This window comes from Gadus macrocephalus, chromosome 4 (genome assembly GCF_031168955.1).
Source record: "Gadus macrocephalus chromosome 4, ASM3116895v1".
Lineage (NCBI taxonomy): Eukaryota > Metazoa > Chordata > Actinopteri > Gadiformes > Gadidae > Gadus > Gadus macrocephalus.
This window is the reverse complement of record NC_082385.1, coordinates 25,834,528-25,856,136: the sequence shown is the minus strand read 5'-3', so window position 1 is coordinate 25,856,136 and position 21,609 is coordinate 25,834,528. Positions and strand designations below refer to the sequence as shown.

Genomic DNA, 21,609 nt, shown 5'->3' with positions numbered 1-21,609 from the left:
CACATCGTTTCGTGTTTATTTTCTGCTGTTGTAGTTTGTCCATCAGAGGGCGCCCTTGAGAAGGGATAGACAACGGTCCGACTGAGCAGAAGTGACTGAGCTGGAGGCCCTGTTATATCCACTGACAGTGGAACACTTACAGCTGTTTCCGATACATTCTGACCAACCACACATTACAAGTTTTGCGTATCTTTGTTACGATTTGACTAGAATTTGAGCGATATGGGATTTTGATAGACCTGTTATTTGCCATAAAGAAAATGGCTCTGGAACCAGATGTGAATTACAGGCCAGATTTGAACATTTAGTTTTGACTTTTTACCCGTTGACCTGAGATAGATGCTCTGTTCATCCACATCAACACCAATGCAATTCAGCTGCTCAGTAGCCTAGACTATAGGTCTAGTGGGCCATAAGGGAAGATGACCAGCGCTCGTCCACGTCAGCTCGTGCGCGCGTAGACTGACGAGCGAGGGAGCGCGAAGCAAAGGGCGTATGGCCTATATAAACTGTAGGATGGATGGCGCGCGTCACCGCCGTGTCCTTGACGTGATCTTGACAAGGAGCACACGTCTCATTGCGTGCTTGTTTTATTGGGGCCTTTTTCAGATATGGTTATTATATGGTTTAATGGATTTCTGAGCAGGGGGTCGTTCTAATTGAGGTGAGGCACAACATAGCGCTCCTATCACACAATATGATCATTGTCTCCTCTCCTGAATTACAGCAGACAAGCTTAAAAAAGCAAACAATATATGTCTATAATATGTATAGCCGAGCTAAATTTAATTAAACATTTTTTTATTTTTTTTATCATTGTTCATACCTTTTTTAATCGTGAACTCCACCAAATATTGGTTCCTAAGTAAGTTGGTTTCGTTGTTCCCTATGGAATGCCTTTTGTTTCCCTGGGGAGTGGTTTGGCGTTGCACCTGTGTGTCTAGCGTCAGTGAGCGCTTATGCACGGAGCTGGTGAGTTGCGTTTGTGTCTCTCTCCGTTAGATTTTTATGTTAACCCCTTGTTTGTTGCCCTTGAACGGTTGTGGTGGTTCACACTGCTTTGCGACGTGCTTTTAGGCACGCGGGAGAAACTCTGGTGCGTAGACAATTTCATTGAACTGTTGGAAGGGTGGACTTTTTAACTCGTAAACTAGCTTGAGCCTGTGGTAGCTTAGTTTTTTCCCGCCTTGATATTTCAAATGCAGTTGTGTGATCCGGTATGTGTGGTCAATTGTTTGCTTCCTTTGTTTTGTAGAGTGGTATCCCTGATTGTGTGTGACGCCCGTGTTGTTTTGTCTCCTTTTGAAAGTTATGCCTGTTATGTGTCTTTGTTTATGGTATAATATGTAAAATGAGTGTGAGAGGAAAATGACAATTCTCTATTATATTTTATTTCCTTTATTAGTGTATATATTTAATATACTGTCTTTTTATTTAATTAATTTTTTTCTGTTCATTTTATGCTTTGTTTACATTTTTATAATTTATTCCCTACATGTATTCATTGAAAGTCACAGGATATATTAAGCTAGCGTGAGTGAGCGCTGATGCACGGAGCTGAGTGGAGAGTGATATCCCGGATTGTGTGTGACGCCCGTGTTGTTTTGTCTCCTTTTGAAAGAATAAACCTCCAGTACTCGACTCCTGTGTGTGCCTCACTCAAAGATAAAAGACACAACGCAGAAAGACATTGGTTACATATGCAACCCCCATTCTAATAGGTCATGTTTTCCCTCTAAGCCCTCTCCATTGTCAATGTTAAATGGAAATAGATCAAAAGAATTAGACACTTTGACCTAGTTTTGTTTTTTAATCCCAGCGGTCCCGGGCCATCTACACGCGGATCCGTAGTCCCCTCGCTGATTGTTATTACATTATTTATATTGGGGCTGCTGTTATAAAGCTGCCGCCCCCCTATGCTCTAGGTTAAGCCATTCAAAACCTGTACCTGTGTTAACTCGTCATGTCCTCCTAGTTTACTGTCAAACATTAAGAATTGATTCACTGTTTATCTATAGCCTACGCGCCTCCTAGGTGTGTGTGTGTGTGTGTGTGTGTGTGTGTGTGTGTGTGTGTGTGTGTGTGTGTGTGTGTGTGTGTGTGTGTGTGTGTGTGTGTGTGTGTGTGTGTGTGTGTGTGTGTGTGTGTGTGTGTGTGTGTGTGTGTGTGTGTGTGCGCGTCCCTTCAGCTTTCTCTCCCGTGGCCCCTCTGACGTCACGGCTCCTGGCAGCCAGCAGCAGGACTCTGCAGGCGGGAGGCGACGGTAGTAGTAGTTGTAGTGATAGGCGACCGAACCGCACTCATTGTAAGGTAGCAGCTGACACTGGGGCCTCGTTTTGTCAAACACCTGCCCCGAAAACCTAAACATCGTGGGCGATTTCACCGGGGAATTAACAGGAGGGCGACTCCTGGTCAACTTCGTCGGCAGGGTTGGACACCGACACCCGACTCTCTCCCTCCGGTCTCCTGCTCATCCTCCTCCTTCTCCTCGCGGGGACCGACCGAGGTAAGGGTATCAGCGGCCGGCAAGGGGTCCGACTGTGGACAAAGTTGCACATCTTTCAGGCTGGGTGCTGATGATGATCGGGGGCGGGGGAATTCGATCCTTGGGGAGTTAAGGTGTCTAGTTAAGAGCCAAGTAAGGAATATGACTGTATCCAGGAGATAGTGTGTTTAATCGCTTTGAACGCGGAACGTTTATCTGGTTGTGTTGTTGTGGGAGCAGAGCGCGGCGGTCAGTGCATGCGGCTCGTCGGCTCCTTTGTCCACCGCGCCGCACAAAAGAGGTTCAGAGACAGTGAACAAGACCAGGTTGGTTGGGGAAATCTGGCCCAATCTGGCAACACTGTTCACAGAACAAGTTTGGGGTGCTGTGTTTTGGACAAAGCTTGCCAATATCATCTATCACGTTGATGTGCTTTTCTAGGCGTGTTGATCCCTCAGTGAGATCTAAAGATGAGGGGGAGCTGATGCCTCCGCTGTTAATATGCACTTACAGGGTGTCATGTTGTTAGTTGGCGTCGCTTTGAGATCTTTCTAAGCAACAATGCATTAAGACGTGATCAGGCTGAGCAGGTGATTATGGTTAGGCCTACATATTTCTGTTATTTGAGATCTATTTCCTAAGTCTCCTTTATCTGTCAACGCGTCATCGCAGAGTCTAGTCCGGCACTGGCATGCGGAGAGAGGTCCTCGTCGGTTCACAAACGACATCTAAGATACTATTGTGTAATTACATTAAGGAGCAGAGGGAATGGATGGCCGCCAGATGGTTTTGTATTCCGAGTGTTGTTCTAAATGTAGTGTAGCCTACCGCAAACGTCATTTTATCAGGACGAATTAGGGATAAACTCCCCAAATCGCTTTGATTCATGATGCAAATGAAGAGAGTGGGCAGTGGACTCAAAAGACCAGCTGTTGACTATCTATAACCAATAAAGAGCTTATTGGTTTTATAGATGTCCATGTTGGTCTACCTTTTGTGAATGCTGTTTTCAGAAGTGTTTGATAACCTTTTCCTTCTCACGTGTTGGTGAGGCTAACTGTCTTCCTTAAACCAAACGGGGCCAACATGTTGTAACTGTCTGTATTCAGGTCAGTGCTTTTTAATTGGGTGGTTGAAATAGTGAGAGGCATACCTGTCACAGTAAGTCCCTTTGGCAGAGGTTTCCCAACCTTTGACCCCAGATGGACCACTAGGTCGTCGTCAAGATCTTTAGAGGACCACCTCAATTCAAAAGGTGGAAAATAGATAGAAACACATGCAGTGACTGAGCAAAGAGGGCCAGCCCTCACTTTATACTGTTATTACTGCAGGAAGGCCAGTGGGAAACAGTGAAAAGGTCAGCAACCGTTCTTAAACTCCCAGTTGGATTATTCTGCAAACGATAATGAACACAAACTATCTGTGGTAAACTTTCAAATGCAAACATATGAAAAAAAAACCGACACGATTTAGGAAAAAAAAACGAGCAATGACAATGTTTCCATTATGTTGCTTTTAAATTTTGCTCATTCTTTTTTCGATGATTGTAAATTTGTCTAGAAGAAAAAATCCTATCTACCAACTGTGGTACTCTTGACTACCTGTTGGAGAACCAGGACCCAGGGTTACCCTTTAAGGTTAGTACTCAATTCACCAAGAGCAAAGGGTCTACACCTGGGGCCCTCACTGTTCTGAGGCCCCACCCACACAGGAACCAATTTTTAAGGAGAACCTTCAGACTTAGCTAGTTTAAAAAATAAGAGCCAACTACTTCACATGCGTGTTGGGAATGTCTATCGCAAAATCTCAGTTTCTGCAAAAAGGTTGGAACATTGACATGACTCTTTGAATCAGGCCGATTTGAGAACATAAAACCTAGACCCATGATGTCAAGGCTCTATTCCTGACATGCACATGAAAATAATTGTGAGTGCGGTGCTCATGTCAGAAGAAACAAGCAATACATTTGATGCCCATTGATAACAATTTCAAAACAGCTGCTCCAAGCAGTTTAATATTGCTATAAACCCTAGCATATTAACAACAGACCTACATTGGCTGGATCGCATTAACTAGCAGAGGTCCAGAGTATTCCTACTTAAGTGCTCTGTCTTGTTGTTGTGAAAGCTATGTTTGTCCTCTGAAATGACACCAGTGCAATCAGCATGCACGTTGCCTTCTGCTCGTAGTGTGTGTGAAGTGCTGGCTAATGTAGCCCACATTGTGTAACAAGCATAAGTAGATATTGCTTTGAGGATTTTAGATATTATCATATGGGGATGACAAAGCCTTATTGTTTCTCTTTCCCTGGTGTCTAACTCTGAATCCCCATTTTCCTAAAGACAACAAAACAGTGAATGTCTATCAGATTCATATCTGTAATGATTTTCTTTAAAAGATAACACAAATATTTCAGAGTGTATTATTAGTATTATTCATAGTTCAGAGTCTATTATACTCCTAAATATCAGACCACACATTGGGTATTCACTCTAAATAAGGTCCCCTACCATGGGTGTGATTGAGATGTTGTGAATCATGCGCTGCACAGGTGTCGGGGAGATCAGATCCTTCTGGACATTAACACAGCTTTCCAACGCTGCACCTGCCTATCATCCCCCCCCCCCCCTTCCACACCAGGAACAGAGCCATAACTGAATGTTCCCAGGGTGGGATGGAGAATAAATATAATCATTTGACAGTACCCATATGGTGTCTGTGAGTCAACAAACACCTATACATCTTTACCTGGTTGTGTCTTCCGGGGACGCTTTCTTCACAAGCCAGTAAAACACACACACACACACGCACGCACGCAGACACACACACACACGCGCACACGCAGACACACACACACACACACACGCGCACACGCAGACACACACACACACACACACACACACGCAGACACACGCAGACACACACACAGACACACACAGACACACACACACACACACACACACACACACACTCACACTCTCTGGCTCAAAATGTATTATTTGGATGACGTTTCGGCCTTCGAATGTTCTGTAAAAACATACATTATAGCCATCATACGTGCAGAGACTGCTTCCTTTCTCTTTCACAGTCAAATATATAGTTGAATCAGCCCACAGGCTGTTCTACGTAACTGAGAGAGTTGGGGAAGGTTTCATTTTTCTAGTTATATTGACCATTTGACTATTTATGCATGTAAGAGTCTTACATGTAGTCGTTTTAATTTTTTTTTATTTACATCTGGTTTTCAATATTGAACATAGCAACTTTTAAATGTTTTTCTTACCTTCAAAGCCACAATTTCCCAAAATCATTTTTTTATTTAGGTAAATCTTCTTTGCAATGCACTTCAACTATAGCCTCATAGATTTAGAAGAGATTGAAAATCCTGTAATTCCTTCCAGGAAGATTTGAAGGAAGTCTTTGCTTGGCTGAAACTACCAGTTGTGCGTGAATTAAATATCTGATACATTATGCATTAGGGATAATTCCCATGTGCAATGAGGCAACCGCATATCGTAAATGTGACATCATGAATACTTTCACTTCAAGGTTTTACCTAGTTAACTTTTATGTTTTTTTCCTAATGGCAGCAGGATCTGGAAATATTGGAGGCTGAAGGTTATGACACAAATTCATATTTTTATCATAGGTTGTGGTAAATTCAGCCATTAAATATTGAACAGATTTCCAGGTGGTACTGTGTGTTATTAACAGGGAGTGTTAGATACTATTGCTTTATCTTGTTGCTTCCAGCATGACGCCGTCCATATAGGGATGCACCGTTTGCATCCAAGACACACGCAGACAGAAAACAGACCAGAAAACTTTTTTACTTACAAAGCAAAGTAAGATAAAGGCTATCCCTTTCCATTCTGATCCATATGTTCGAGCCTGTGAATTCTGCTTATTCTGCTCAACACCTCATGTCCACCAGTCCACTTCTCCCATCCACTATGGATTTATTTCAAATGCCTTTTGTCTGGCTCAAACAACATAAACAACAATATTATTTGTTTCGATTTAGTCAGAACACTGTTTTTTTACTGGATGTTTTTTATTTTATGACTCATCAAAATAATTATCAATAAATCTTCTGTTAATCGACTTTTCATTTCAACCACTAGCAACCTGAAGGTTTGCTAGTTTGATTCCCTCTGCCGTAGAAAGCTAAACTGACACAGCAGAATGGTAAACAGCTACCTGTGATCAAATTAGTTGTCACTGTTCTCTGCATGCTTCCCTCAATATCGAATGGCTTTTTCCTCAAACCAATGTGAGAGCAGCAGGTAGTCTGACATGAAGAACACAAAAAGGTTTTCTTAATCTCCTTCAGCAAAGACTCCTGCACTTCCTCTGAATTACCTCTGTTTCAATTCAATTCAAAAAGCTTTATGGCACGACCATTGTTGTGAACAGTATTACCGATGCATTACTGATCTTTATTTTTTACACCTGATGAAAGTATGTTTTCTTTCCCTACGAGAGTTTTCTACTTTGCTAATGCATAATAATTAAAAAAATATATATATATATATATTTTTTTTATATACATTGGTAGTCAAGGTGGGGCCCTATTGTTGTTAAGGCGGCCGCCTTAACAACACAGTGCTGGGGGAAACACTGACGTTAGCAATAAATGTAGTACGGAATATGTTTCAACACATCTTAACAAAATCAATCAATTAACGTCTTAAAACAAGTTAAATCAATCAACAAATGAATAATAAGCTCTGCAAACTAACTCAATGCAGAGTCGGCAGAGACCAGTGCTTTTGAATGTGTGGACTAAATACTGCATAAATACTGAATCAAATCAATTTCAGTTTAAGTTTGGACTTTTCTTCAGACATGAAGCCTCAGACATGAAACCTTTTTGAAACTGCTGAATGTTCTGAATGAGTGATTGAATGAATGGATTCAATCACTCCTGGCAAACTTCATATTGGCTTTGAGCCTGAGGTCTCCACAGCAAAACACCAGGGACACTCGGGGATAGATGATACAATTTAACTGTGACAGCCCATAATGTGCCGTTGTATTTTTCTTCATTCACATAACACTACTGTAGAATAATATTGCCCAAATCAAAACAGAAAGCTAGACCACATACATCCATGCAAATCTTGAAAGACATGGAAAACAGTTGTCCATCCGGCCTTAATGTAGATGCTATCACTATTATCACTGCTTATATTCACCTATGGTTTCCTCTTAACTTATAGCGCCACACTCTTGTTTTGTGTGGTGTCACGGTCAGTCTGCTGTCGGGGTTTAAGCCAGCCTCGAGCTCTTGGTGTCTCAAGCAAGGGACCATCTCTGCCTTTCAGTACCCTCTTTTACCTTCACAAGCGTGTTGCGATGCTAACTGGGCAATTAATCGAATTTTGATCGCGATTTCGATTTTAGCGTCAAACGATCACACAACTAACATAATCAAGTTTTTTTTTTTAATGTTTTATAGAAAGGGCAAAACAGCTGGATATATCTGTATATTATTTTCGATTGGAACATTTTCTTTTTGACCATTTTCTGTATTTTTTTATGGTGAAATTTCAAATTTCTCAGTTACAAAGTTTTCTAAGCGTTTGAATAATCGTGATTTCAATATTGACCAAAATAATCGTGATTATGATTTTTTCCATAATCGTGCAGCCCTAATGCTAACATCCACACGCTAATCAGACGCCTAAGCTTTGAACAAAATATAAGTCATGTTTCATTGAGTGTCATGTAATAAGTAAAATCTCATAAGCTATACTATTGTGCTCCACTTTTCTTCCCATGGACAGTCCAACAAATGAAGTGTTTACAATATGCACAGGATGTTTTGGATAGTGTCCCGGAATAGTTATCCATATCCTGACATGTAATTGGCTTTTTGATGTAATCCAGCGCTGTTACATTCCCTCCAATCCCTTCTGGTTGTGGGTCTGGCAGCTGAGTTTTAGGAGCAGGTCAGTATGCGGACTTCGATAGAAAGTGGGCCGGGGTTGGACAGAGTACACACTACCCTTGTCGTCCTCATTTTACTACATGTACAACGCACTGGTTAATAGTAGGAAGACTAAATGTGACCTTGTATGCCTTGCAGAGATTGATCCTCAATACAGTATACTGTTTACCTCTGCTTGCTCTGAGGTAGTGTGTGTGTGTGTGTGTGTGTGTGTGTGTGTGTGTGTGTGTGTGTGTGTGTGTGTGTGTGTGTGTGTGTGTGTGTGTGTGTGTGTGTGTGTGTGTGTGTGTGTGTGTGTGTGTGTGTGTGTGATTCTGGCGTCTCAGTTCTTGAGATTACTGGACCATGAATTCAATGAACAGCACACACACACTTAAGTTCAGCCATTATCCAGGTGTGTGTGTGGACGCACCCTGAGGCCATCTGTTTGTGTTCCAGGCGGTTCCTCTGAGGCTCTGAGTGACCTTCCACTGCAGATGTTGAAGAACAGCAGGAGACTCCTAACCCCGCGAGGGAAAGTGATATATTTGCTATGTCATCCACATGCTTCTTAAACACGGTTCTATCTGCTGTTATATTGGGTGGGTTGCCAATGGCCCTTTTAATAATTCACAGGTTAAGCCAGCGGTTCCCAAACTGGGGGTCGCGACCCCCCGGGGGGTCGCGGAGCACCGTCAGGGGGGTCGCGGAGAGATGGGCCAGTTTGCATATTAAAAATAAAAAAAATATACGAATAATTATATGAAACATTATAATAAAATACTGGCGTCAGAATAGGCTTTTAATGCACAGCCACTTTGCAGAGAGAAATCCACCTTTGAAAAAAAAAAATAATAATAATAATAATAATGGTGATGATTACTACTGCATAATAATAATGATAATAATAATAATAACAATAATAATAATAATGATTTTGAATGTTATTATTATGCATAGTAACACATAGTTACATAGTTAGTTACTACATAGTGCACTAAGTTGGGGGGAGGGGGGTGCTGTCGCGCGGGGCGGGGGGTCGCGAAAACAGTCTCAAGTCCAAAAGGGGGTCCCCTGAAAAAAAGTTTGGGAACCACTGGGTTAAGCAATGTTGAGTGTTTTCCGTTAAAGCCCCTCCATAAAACAAAACTTAAAATTAACAAATTTTGTTAATTTTAAATGTTGGTTTCCAAGCTCTGAGGTGGACAAGGGGCATGAATGCTTGCCTTTTAAATCAGACTGTCGCTTTTGAAACCATAGTGTCGCTTTCTAAACCGAATTCATAACAGAAAGACATGGTAGTAAGCCTAGGATACAGTAGTTGCACAGTATATGAGTGCGGGGGTGTTGTGAACATGGCAGGCCCAAGGTTAAGTGTCCTCGATGGCTAGCTGCTCCACTACACATGTAAGCCGTGTGGGCCATGTTGTCTTTTATCCCCCTTTTTTTTAATGTCTTTGGTCGTAAATAACATTGGCAGTGCAATATATACCCCAGGGGCTCCCACGTCACGTACTGATGTTCTCTCTGCCTAGCTAGGTAGATGATATCACAGAGGTTTCAACGACTATATGGTGAAAGCTTTTTTCGCTCCTTTCACTTAGTTTTGGGTGCCAAAACTAAGTGATTTTATTGTTGTCCTCGGATATAATAACCATTTCAGGGTCCTTGTGCAGGTTTAACATGCCTTAATTGGCAGTTTGTTCCGTCTCACACTCAACACCTTTAGTGATTACTCGCTGTGGGTGGATGGAAGCGGTCCTGAATGTCGAATATTTCCATTACGATTCTGAACCTGAATGTTTCCCCTGCTCGCTGAAACACATTTCCCCGAACCCAAGGACTACCGCTTCTGTGAGCACTCACTGAACACGATGTCGGTCGAGAGCTGTGAGCACGGATTGTAAACCATCCTCATAGAAGTGAAGTGCTTGGTTTGGTTATAATACGAGAAACTAAAGTCCTCCAAAGTTTCAAAGTCATCTGCGGACTGCTTCACTGTTAGCCATGCCGGGATAATTGGATGTTGTGTGGGTAGGATGGCAGGATGGCTGTAAATCGCAGACTGAACTGTTTATGCGTGAACGTTAACAGCAAAAAATGTGACTCGAGTCACATTGCCTTGTCACATTGTTATGTTGTATTGTTAGACAATTTCTGCAGCAAACAAATGGGCTCAGAGTAGCCACTTGTACACTGACCCCTCTGACACCTCTTTGAGACTGCATATCTGCACTGTGTGCACGCGCTCATCAGATACAACTCGGCACCGGTGCATACAGCGGTGAATACAGAGGGCAAACACTGAACCACAAGGCGTGTTTGGGCCAGATAATCAGATGGGTCATGGAGAAATGTTTAAAAACTGAATACATGATACTTTGAATACTTTGAAGAAACAGCCTTCATCTTCATCTTCCATTCCTCTTTCCATCTGGTACACATGCTTACCTCAATATTGGCACATACAGACATGGGCACACAAAGAAAGAAACTCACACACTCACTCACTCACTCACTCACTCACTCACTCATAGACACAGACACAGACGCACGCGCACGCACACGCACACATACACACACACTCATACAAAACAAGGCAATTTACCCGTCAGCTTGAAGATTCCTAAACAGCAAACCGCACTCATCTGCATATCTCCCCCCCGCCCCTCCTCTGTTTGCAAGGGCCCTTTATCATCCTCACTGGCTCGTCGACAGAGCCGGGGCCCATTTAGCATGACCTAATCGGCGTAGCGCGTGGCTAACTGAGCAGAAAATGACTTTCCTCCCAAGTCAATGAGCGAGACACACTGGCTGTATAATATAAACAACCAACAATAAAAATGGAAAAAGTTTTCAAGTGCAGCGATCGCCAGGCCGAAGAAAATGAATAAAACATTGCTTTTATTTTTGTGCGCAGAGAGAATGCAATCAATATTTCAACCCCTTCCGCGGTCCTTGGGCAACTCACCGGAGAATGATTCAACATTGATTCATCTTCAGCGCTTCTCCATAATTCAGTGGATCCCTGGCGTAGCGGAGTGAGCCCACGTTTTTCTGTCGAGCACCAACGTCCCGACGTCCTCGATAGTCATGATGACTCAATCGATACAAAGGCATCAAAGACACACACTTTGGGTTTGTTCTTTCAAAGCGGCAATTGCACGAGATTCTGCTTTCGTATATTCGTAAAAAGGTTATATATCCCCAGTGCCCAGAGTCTTCGGTTTAGAAAGTGACAGTTTCCTGCCGATTCCTAAAAACGATCCAACGTTAAGTTTTTAATGTTGCCATAGTGACCTTCAACTAAGTGCCTCTGAATCTGTAACAGCAGAGAGACCGCGGCTCCCCGGGCCATCTTGAAGTACGTCACACAGAGTACAGTACTTTGTTTGGAGGGCACTTCCTTAGGAGAGAACAGGTTATGTTATTTTCCCTTGTCCTGTATGCGTTCTCCTCCTCTATCCTTGAGCCTAAAGGAGGGCAGAGACCTGAATACTGTGAGGCATACATTACAGAGAGAACCTTTACACTTATACATGACTTTATGCTTTTATTCTGGGGGTCAAATCAACCATGTTTCAAAATGTCGGGATATCCCACCTAAAGCCTTTTGGGTACCCGAAACGCAAAACATGTTGATTGCCATTATCTTAAAGGCCCACTATGCAACTTTTTTAGCCAAAATTACATTAAGTATGCAGGTTGAGAGTTATGCTGATGGTTCTGCATCCATTTCTGGGTCGATTGGTGGGTGTGTCATTTACCCATGTCGCCTCTCCAGTGAAAAAGCGCATATGCAACTTGCTCTGTTCGGACCGACACAATCCGGATGTGACGCAGCGGATATCCTCGAAAATGTAGTCAGATTGTAGTTTCGAAAATGCTTTACGGCACAGACACACACCCAAACATGGCACCGGCTAGATATAAACAGCCAGTTGCGAGGCAATTGTTGCATTCATCATGGATAAATCGACTGATAAGGGACCCAAGAGGCGACCGTCGGTGGAACAAAAGAAGAATGGACCAGAAAAGAGATCAGACACGAGTGAGAGGGGAACTATGCAACTTTTTTGGCTTGATTTACCTTGATATAACAGGCTAAGAGTCATTGCGATGGTTCTATTATACATTTTTGTTCGATTGTTCGTTGTTTCGACTCACCCTTGCGCATCTTGGCGGAGAAAAGGAATATGTTTCTGCCCGCGACCCGCCGCCCACTCTCGCGGGAGTCTCGGGTCTCGCGAAGTAACGAATTGCTTTACGGCACAGACCCCCAAACACGGAACCGGCTCGATATAAACACAAGTCACTAAGGGATTGTTATATTCATCATAGATCAGCCGACTAAAAAGAGAGAGAGAAACCCAATGTCGGAGGAACAGAAGAAGAGAAAAGGGAGACTGACCGGCAGAGAGGCCAGACACGAGTAAACGTTGGGCAAGCTTTTCAGGAATAGCGTGAACTGAAAGAAAAAGAAGACTGCAAATCAGACGCCGACTCGGCCGTGTTGCTTTTGAAATTGAAAGTACCCTTGGGTGGCCTTTGTCTTCGTGGTATTCTTGATGTTGATAGTCTCTGTACAAATGTGTTTGCTCAACCATTTTGTTGTGAGCCCTGTAAAAATTGTTTTCTCTACCGTTTTGTTGTGAGCCCTGTATGTTTCTAGCTTGCTTGGTTGCAACCATATAAACACCTTTGTTTCCATGGGTGTTTTGCTGTTCGTCTGTCTCGTCCCCCAGATACAGACTGAATCCCCGAATCCAGGTTCTTGTTTATTTAGATTATTATGTTGGCCAAACCTCTTACACTGATTGTTCTGTTCAACCTAAGATAAAACAATTATAATCTAGGATATAAATTCTCCCAGTCAACTATAAAAAAGGATGGATTTATGTTTATTGCAATACAAATACACCCTTTTAAAAATGTATAACCTTGCCTACACTTTATGAACATCTACTTCGGACATGGCTCCACGCATTCGCCGGCTTCTTTGAAAACAAATGCACATGGCTCGCGTAGAAGTGCATGGAGAAGGGTCGTCAACGAGTTGTTATGACAGTGTTGTGAAATATCTACGACGAAGCTGTAGTAGATATTTCTCTACTCTGTTGTGTAGAGAAATGTGCATGCCAAAACCAAGAAAACAGCGAAGAAATGCCCGAAGTTGCATAGTGGGCCTTTAATATCGGATCATGAAGTTCCACAATACTATGGCAGATTATCTCCATTATCTCAGACAATGAGAGGTGTAGTCAGGGTAATTTATGCTAACATGGTCTAGGTGTAGTCTAGTCTCGCAGATCAGTCTGACAGACGCGCTGGAATCTTGGGGAACGGGTTGATTCACTTTCTCTCGCTTCATGTTTGCTCTGACCGATTCATGTGGCTGGAGGCAGGGATTTGTAAGCATGTGATTGGCTATTGGCAGCAAACAAATTTGGCCAGCACTAGTCAACTGTATATTAGCGTCTGTAAAGGTTTCAGAACAAAGCTGTGTAGTCCGGCAACTTTAGAAAGACACATATTTTAATCCCCTTCGTAATCCTTGCTCGATTGAGTTTCTCTTTGGTAGACTAGACAGACAGACTCTTACACTGAGACACACACTATTACACACCCAGACTCACTTCATCTACCTCAATCCACCATGTAATGGGTTTGGTCACTTTAATTCCCCTCCATCGCTGTGCTAATCAGACTCTCCCATCCTCCACGCTCTCTCTTCATGCCCTAATATATAAAATGCACATCTCCATGCAAATTTATCTGGATTATTAATTCATAACTGATTCATATTCATAGGGCCCTTTTACTATAAAAGAAGATAGGCTCTGGGGAATCAGCTTGTTTTTGCGCGAGTGTGTGTATCTTTTTTCCAGTGAGTGGCTGCGTCTCCTCCGAATGAAATGTAGCTGTTAGAGGGATTCGATTAGCGGGCCCCGCTTGGATCCTTGTTTAGGCAACGAGCCGATGAGCCCATATCATGCCGGGGGGGGGGGGGGAATCATCTCAGTCATGCTCTCATGAGGCTCCAAAAAGTGCAAAATGGCACTTTTGGCCTCACGTCCGATTTAAATGTGTTTGCCTCGCCGCTGGATCCGAAGTTCTGTTTACTAATTAACATTAAACGTCTACTTCTGTGATTTCAGTGCAGAGAGCCTGATTCTGGCTGTGTCAGTTGAACACTTTGCTTACGGAGTTGCACAGGGTCAGGCTGGGGTTTAGGGTTTAGTTTATTTTTTTGCCAAATGACTGACACCTTTGGGAGTGAGTATTGGCAGAGGTCTCATCATGGCTGTTTCGTACCACCTCTCCACAACAAACAGCAAGGTAATGGGCCGTTTTTCACTGAGGCTGACAGAAGTGTCTTAGACCGTGGGGGAGGCGGGTGGCAGGACATGATGGATCACCCCCCCCACCCCCCAACTACCATCTCCATCCACATCTCTTGACGACTGCTATTGATTGGACATGAGGGCCCTCTGTTTCTGTCTCTCTCTGTCTTTCTCTCTCTCCATCACTCCGTCTCTGTCTCTCTCTTATTCTGTCTCTCTCTTATTCTGTCTCTCTCTCTTTCTGTCTCTCTCTGTCTCTGTTTCTGTCTCTCTTTCTCCGTCTCTCTCTCTCTTTCTGTCTTTCTCTTGCTCTATCTTGCTCTCTCTCTTTAGATCTACTATCCAATCCTGACAAGGGCACACAAACACACATATTACACAGAGAAGATTGGTTTCCAGTCACTGAGGTGAAAACGACTGCAGCTCAGAGCTCAGTCTGGTGTTACAATACGATTCGTTCCTTCCTACAAGTTTAATTGCGCACCTTCCCTAGTCCTTTGCGGTTCAGCACTCACGTTCACATGCACCACATTGACGTCTTCTGTGGACCAATCTCAAATGCAAATGAGTCACAATTACATTTGTTTTTTTCCAAACTACCTGTTGGTCAACACGTGTATCACATTGGCACTTGAACTTAAAAGGGCATCATCCGATGGAGGTTGAGTTGCTGTTAGCCCGGCCACTGCTATTGGCTTACACCAAACATGACCCTCTTTGGACCACATTTTCCCCTCCCGGCGTTCTCTGAACCGTCTAATGGCAGCCCACCGACAACAGCATGCACTCCATTAAGCTGGGCTGGGAAACCCCGCCCCTCATTTAGGCCCACTATGTACATTGCCTTTGATTCCCCATCATCTCTACATTTCCTTCCTCCCTATCTCCAGCCTGCCTGTCGCTCTTTCTTTCTCATTTCCTACACTCTCCCATGTATCAATTTCAGCACCCCTCATGCAGCATCCATTATGCACCTTTCCCTAGAGTGATCTCTCTCACTCTCTCTCTCGCTCGCTCACTCACTCGCTCGCTCTCACTCTCTCTGGCTCGCTCTCACTCTCTCTCTGGCTCACTCTCACTCTTTCTCTCTGCAGGTTAATAGTGTTAATTGAATGGGTGCCGTGTGCTTCCTTAATGGCCGTAAATGCCTGAGCAGACTTCCTTGCTTCTCCTGAGCAGCCTCGCTGGTTAATGTGGAAGCGATGGCGGTGAGGCGTGTGTCAACTCGACCAGAGTTTGGCAGCTAGATTTTGGAATTTGACTTTAGATTTTGATAGATATCATTTTAAAGAACTAAAGTCGGTCCCCTGGTGCTGTGCTGTTTGTGGTTATGTGGTTCTTTAGCCACTAAGGAGAGGTGCAACTGAATGCAAGAGGAGGATAAATCACTCAATAGATCTCTGAACAATTTGTCCCCCTCACTTCTGAAATGGTGGCTACACCCCTGTGAGGCGCGGTCATCGTTCGCATCTCTTCAGCTGTGAGCGCTGTTGCACTCGGATGACGGGCGGCTTTTGAATAGTCTGCGCCAAATTATTTTGGGGGAAATATATAAACTCACTTATTTCGAAGTGATTTTAAACCTACTGCTGATGTCGTCTTGAGCAACGCAATCTCACCTGGCAGCACTCGAAGGCTGTGTGTGTGTGTGTGTGTGTGTGTGTGTGTGTGTGTGTGTGTGTGTGTGTGTGTGTGTGTGTGTGTGTGTGTGTGTGTGTGTGTGTGTGTGTGTGTGTGTGTGTGTGTGTGTGTGTGTGTGTGTGTGACCTTCCCTTATAAGTAAATGCTATAGGTCGGCTGAATCTTGCTGACTGTTTGCAACCAGCTGGGGGGGTCGACGTTTGTTTTGACAGCCTCCAAGATGGCTGACCCCAGGGGTCCCGGTGGGTCAGGATGCCACTTCCTCCTCCGCTGTCCGTTTGCTCTATAACTTCCTGCCGTGCTCCCCGGGGAACCCTCTCCTCGAATATCTCCCTCACCTTTTCCCCTCTCTCTCTCTCTCTTTCGCTCTCTCGCTCTTGCTTTCTTCCGTTTTCTTTTTCCTCAACCATCATCGCTCCATCCGTCCTCTTCCCCCCTCCTCTTCTCTCTCTCCCTTCCCTGACCCTCTCCGTTTGTTTTCCCTCCTCCCATATTTCCATCTCCTCTCACTCTTCTATCCGTCGGTCTGTCTCCGGCCTCGCTGATGATCGCTCCTCGCTCTGCTTGCCTGATTGGAGCATGTCTGCTTTCTTTCTTTCTTTCTTCTTTGTACAGGCTGCCCTCTTTTCCTTATTTCAGCCCCTTATTCGCTGTCTTCTTCTTTGTATTGAAAAATCATCGTCTTCAAGCTGTAGTCTCTCTCTCTCTCCCTCCCTCTCTCTCGCTCTCTCCTCTCTCCTCTCTCCTCTCTCCTCTCTCCCCTCTCTCGTCCCCGGTGATGGCCGGATGTCTTCTCCTCTTTGGCAGATGTTTGGCACTTCGCCACCTCTTAATCAGACCACTGCAGTGTTTCGAAGAGGATATTGAGCAGGAACTTTGTTTTACTTTCTAGAGCAATGAACACACAATGAATAATTAATGGATGGCTGCCATAACAATTTAATGCTGTGTTGCGCTACAGTTGGATGAGGAAGCATCCTATCCCATTTCTTCGATCGTTAGAGATGCATGGGATTCTGCATCTCTAGAGATGCACCCCCCTTCCACCGCCACCACCATCACCAATACCACCACCAGTGAGTTTGGGAGAAGGTTATGCTTGTTGTTTAGATGCATTTTTATCAGCATGCATGTAAAATGTATGTGTTTTAGGATAGATTACTGTCATGATGTACGATTGGCCATTCAGAAAATAATCAACCATCATATAGGCGTGGCTTTGAGTGGAAAGACTCCCCGCTGGGAATGGCGGTTCATAAACGTTGCCAAACGTTTATAAGACTAAAGCGGGTAGCCTACGTCATGCGGAAAATCTATTATACCCAGCAGACGATGGCAATTTGAGAATTGGGTCGGAAATTCAATGAGGGAGGGATTGGTTTTGTTTCATTATTTCTGCAATCAGAATTCGTATATCCTGTCTCACTGAAGTCCCCACTGTTCATAACTAAAGGAACTTAATGAAACGAAAACAGAAACTCCTTTTTTAGTCTGGGCCAGCAGGGAAAACTTTGCTTCTTTTGATATAAACTTCCCGCTTAAAGGTTGTTAGCCATTTGCCAACCTAGCTAGCATGCGCCACGCTGCTTGGTGGCTTGATAATGATCTGCTGATTTTTGTGTTTTGGTTCGTCAATCCAGGCTGTTTGTGCACTGTGTGCATGGTGATAATGAGGTGGTCTCACTCAGCCCTTCTATCGGTCTGGGACTGCCGGTCTTCAATTGAATAGATCCTCTTAGCGTTCTTTCCACGTCCACACCTACTCTGTTCTTCTGTTTCCCCTATAGAAGATGACAAGTTGTTTACCACCTCTTTTCGCCCGCAAACACAGCCAGATGCCAGCTTTATTATCTTGCCTTTTCCACGTGCATTATCTCCAAAGCACTTAAGATATATTACAGTCTCTCTTGCAGCCTCTCTCTCTTACACCCACACACACTCTCCCTTCCCACTCTCAATCTATTCTCTCAGTTGATTTTGCACTTCGTATAACATCAAATGTTCCTAATTTGAGTCGTCCTCATGAAGAATCGACTCCTCTGGCTCAAACAAGACTCAAAAACCTCTTGTGAGGAACTTTTGTTCTGACATCGCCGGCAAAACGGCCTGGCTGTCTAACTGTGCGTTCACACCAAAAGCTGTAAAGCGTTTTGAGCGATAAACACCCAGTCACTTTCTATTAGACATGAGCGATAAAGCGATAGGAGTGTTAAAACGCTTGAGCGATAGCTTGAAAGCTGTAAAGCTAAATGAGAGTTGAAAACAGCTCAACTCTATGCACATGAGCTAGTAGCGTTTCGGCTGTAAATAACTGCCAGCCAATCGGAATGTAGATGTCTCTCGCCGGCGTGGGTCCCAGTAAACATACGCGAGAACTACTGCGGTCAAGTGAGCCGCTATTCGTTCATCCGCGGTTAAGCCAGCCGTCACACAAAATCTTTGAGCGCCTTTACTCTAAACATCCTTTGGGTGGTATCTCGCAACGTTTTCAAAATAAAACCCTTCACCTACGTGCGTAGATATTGAACACAAGCTGTCTTACGGCGGCGTCTAGAATGTCCGCACTTGCGGACATCTTGCCAGTCAGCTGCTCACCCATAACATTGTGTTGGTAGTGGTACATGTACTTTTTAAATAACCATAACTTGCTACATTTTCAACCGGTTTACCAACGGTTTGGTTTCTTACAAACCTTATTAACGTGGTTATAATATTGTACCTATTTTAGAACATTTAAAATTTTTAAGAATCTAACATAATTATTCATCAGTATCAAGTATACAGTGCCATAACTACATCTCTGACGTTTATAACAAAACAAACCGTTTGAAAATGTAGCAAGGTGGTTATGGTTATTTAAAAAGTACAGGTACCACTACCAAGTCAACACAGTGTTATGGGTGAGCAGCTGACTGTGGCAAGTTGGCAGTGCGGACCTTCGACTCCATTGGCCAGCAGAATATGTATGTGTACGTTTTTCAAATGACATTTTCTCTAAATCTATAAAGTAAAAACAAATGGTTCCTTGTGTACAAGTAGTCGGTACAACAGTTAGTATGGTCATATCAGTCAGTGCCTGAACTTATGTGAAATTCGGTCTATAGCTCACTTCAAAGTGCTGACATAATGCAATTTTGCAAAGGCGAGAATATGCATGTGTAGCCTACGTTCTTCAAATGACATTTTCTCTAAATCTATACAGTAAAATCAAATAGTTCCTTGTGTACAAGTACTCGGTACAACAGTTAGTATGGTCATATCAGTCAGTGCCTGAACTTATGTGAAATTCGGTCTATAGCTCACTTCAAAGTGCTGACAAAATGCAATTTTGCAAAGGCGAGAATATGCATGTGTACGTTTTTCAAATGACATTTTCTCTAAATCTATACAGTAAAATCAAATGGTTTGTTGTGTACAAGTAGTGGGTACAACAGTTAGTATGGTCAGATCAGTCAGTGCCTGAACTTATGTGAAATCCGGTCTATAGCCCACTTCAAAGTGCGGACATAATGCAATTTGCAAAGGTGAGAATATGCATGTGTACGTTTTTCAAATGAAAATTTCTCAATCTATACAGTAAAATCACATAGTTCCTTGTGTACAAGTAGTCAGCATACCAGTTAATATGGTAATATCAGTCAGTGCCTGAACTTATGTGAAATTCGGTCTACAGCTCACTTCAAAGTGCTGACATAATGCAATTTTGCAAAGGCGAGAATATGCATGTGTACGTTTTTCAAATGACATTTTCTCTAAATCTATACAGTAAAATCAAATGGTTCCTTGTGTACAAATAGTCGGTACAACAGTCAGTATGGTCATATCAGTCAGTGCCTGAACTTATGTGAAATTCGGTTTATAGCTCACTTCAAAGTGCTGACATAATGCAATTTTGCAAAGGCGAGAATATGCATGTGTACGTTCTTCAAATGACATTTTCTCTAAATCTATACAGTAAAATCAAATGGTTCCTTGTGTACAAGTAGTCGGTACAACAGTTAGTATGGTCATATCAGTCAGTGCCTGAACTTATGTGAAATTCGGTCTATAGCTCACTTCAAAGTGCTGACATAATGCAATTTTGCAAAGGCGAGAATATGCATGTGTACGTTCTTCAAATGACATTTTCTCTAAATCTATACAGTAAAATCAAATGGTTCCTTGTGTACAAGTAGTCGGTACAACAGTTAGTATGGTTATATCAGTCAGTGCCTGAACTTATGTGAAATTCGGTCTATAGCCCACTTCAAAGTGCTGACATAATGCAAGGAACCATCTGATTTTACTGTATAGATTTAGAGAAAATGTCATTTGAAAAACGTACACATGCATATTCTCGCCTTTGCAATATTGCATTATGTCAGCACTTTGACATAAGTTCAGGCACTGACTGATATGACCATACTAACTGTTGTACAGACTACTTGTACACAAGGATCCATGTGATTTTACGCTATAGATTTTGAGAAAATGTCATTTGTAAAACGTACACATGCATACTGGTGAAATGATGGAGAAACTGGTAGATATAAATCCCAGTTCTATGTTCTTAAAGGCAGTGGACGATGCTGAAATTTTGGACATTGTAAACAACTGCAAAAACAAAAGATCCACTGATTTTCAAGACATGGATATGGCTCTAGTCAAACTGGTAATACCGGCAATTGTAAAACCGCTGACTCATATATTCAATTTATCATTTCAAACCGGGATATTTCCGGATGGAATGAAGACTGCTAAGGTTATACCATTATACAAAGCTGGGAGCAAACACAACTTCACAAATTACAGACCTGTCTCTTTACTTCCGCAATTCTCCAAGATTCTAGAAAAACTCCAACTCCAGGTTAGAATCTTTTTTAGAAAAGCATCAACTACTTTCTGACAGTCAATATGGATTTAGATCAAATAGATCAACATCATCAGCAATAATAGAATCAATAGAAGAAATCACAATGGCTATAGACAAGAAACAACAGGCAATTGGAGTGTTTATCGATTTAAAAAAAGCATTCGACACAATCAACCATGACATTTTAATTTGCAAACTGGAAAAGTACGGAGTAAGAGGAGTTGTTCTAGATTGGATTAAGTTATTTTAACGGGAGAAAACAGTTTGTGAAGTTGGGTGATTACTCCTCTTCATGCTTGGACATTGCTTGCGGCGTACCTCAAGGGTCAGTACTGGGTCCAAAGTTGTTTTTACT

The 21,609-nt window shown here is 42.9% G+C and overlaps 1 protein-coding gene across 1 annotated transcript in view; it reads left to right on the top strand.

Annotated features, from left to right (window-relative positions):
• Positions 1-2,017: 2,017 nt before the first annotated feature.
• Positions 2,018-21,609, top strand: part of LOC132456416 (cytoplasmic protein NCK2-like) — a 41,827-nt gene continuing 22,235 nt past the window's right edge. Inside the window, exon 1 of the mRNA XM_060050769.1 lies at positions 2,018-2,506. The gene's annotated coding sequence lies outside the window, so the exon portion shown is untranslated. The remainder of the gene's footprint in view (positions 2,507-21,609) is intronic.